The sequence below is a fragment of the Chrysochloris asiatica genome, unplaced genomic scaffold, assembly GCF_000296735.1.
Source record: "Chrysochloris asiatica unplaced genomic scaffold, ChrAsi1.0 scaffold01181, whole genome shotgun sequence".
In the NCBI taxonomy this organism is placed as follows: Eukaryota; Metazoa; Chordata; class Mammalia; order Afrosoricida; family Chrysochloridae; genus Chrysochloris; species Chrysochloris asiatica.
Genome location: NW_006409699.1, coordinates 40548 through 41910, shown reverse-complemented (window position 1 = coordinate 41910; position 1363 = coordinate 40548). Strand labels below are relative to the sequence as shown.

The 1363-nt window shown below is 42.3% G+C and overlaps 1 pseudogene; it reads right to left on the bottom strand.

Moving 5' to 3' along the window:
- Positions 1-557: 557 nt before the first annotated feature.
- LOC102839706 overlaps positions 558-1363 on the bottom strand; it is a 2181-nt pseudogene continuing 1375 nt past the window's right edge.

Genomic DNA, 1363 nt, shown 5'->3' with positions numbered 1-1363 from the left:
TAAGCATCTCACTCAGGTTTTGCACACTGAGAACACTGAGATTTCAGTTTGAAGACATCCTGAAATCTATGAGTAGCAAACCCAACCAACCTTGTAATATCTGACGTGTTGATATAGGCAGAATGAGTCATCGTTCCATTTTAGATGGCTAGATGTTTGTGGAAGTTCTTGGTATTGCCTGCCTCATTTACTGGAAAAAATAGAATAGGAAGTGGCCTTCAGGGACACTTAAGAGTATTACAACACTAGTACACAAGTCAAGTCTTATACATTTAACATTTGCTTATTTAAAGCAATGTCATAAAATCAAATAAAATTAAACAGGTTTCACTTTTTCCTCACAAGAAATATAAAAATTATGGGGCATACTTAATAGGAATTTTTTTTATTAAGTAACACATTTTTTTCCTTTTAAGAGTCCTGGGGTAGTTATGACAGAATAGGTTCCACTTTTTTTTGTTTCTTTGAACAGGGAATTTGGTCCAAAATTTTGTTTTAGTATCTGCTTCTACCTATCCCTCTATATATCGGCTTCCTCCACTGTAACCACCACTTGGTCATCTGCTGTAGGAATCACATGGATGAGGCTACCTCCTTTCCACAGAAGAGGGAAGCCCTCTTTTTGGTCTGCCAACCCGATCACGACCACTTGAGTAGAGGTTACTTCGGCTGTTTGAGTAACTGTCTCAACTCCCACCATATCCATCTCATGAGCTGCTGTAATCATCATAGTAACTGCTTCCACCATGAGATGGCGGGGCCATCGTGTAGGTGGAGCACTACGTGAGTGACCATAGCTCTCATAGGAATCTCTGGGGAGCCTCCACTTGGATGGTCTGAATAGTCACAATCATGAACATAGCCGTATCTATTACTATAGCCTCTGGATGGATAGTCAAGTGAACTGGAATGACCATAATCACGATATGTACAATCTTTTGGTAGTGGTGCATAATCTCTTCTATCATATGAATTTGGGTAATCTCTGCTTGGATAGCTGTCTTTAGTGGAATAGCCATCATTTCTTGATGACAGATGCACATCTCTACGAGAGGGCAGGGGTTCCCTTCTTGGTGATCCTCCATAACTATCTCGTCCACGTGATACAGGGGCTCTGCCTCCCATTCCACTGCTATTGCAAACTGGTTCTGAAGGAGTTGTTCTTTTAGGAGGGTGATAGCCACTTAGTGGTGGTGGTCCTCTTTGTATTGGAAGTGGTCCCTGGAAGAACTCATGTTTAAATTCATGGAATAGCCACCATCATCCATGTGTCCCCCACATGAAGGGGGGAGGTCTGCTGGTTCCTCTACTGCCTCCTCTTTCCCCTCTAAGGCTTCTTAGTGGGCCTCTGCTTCTTCGAGGT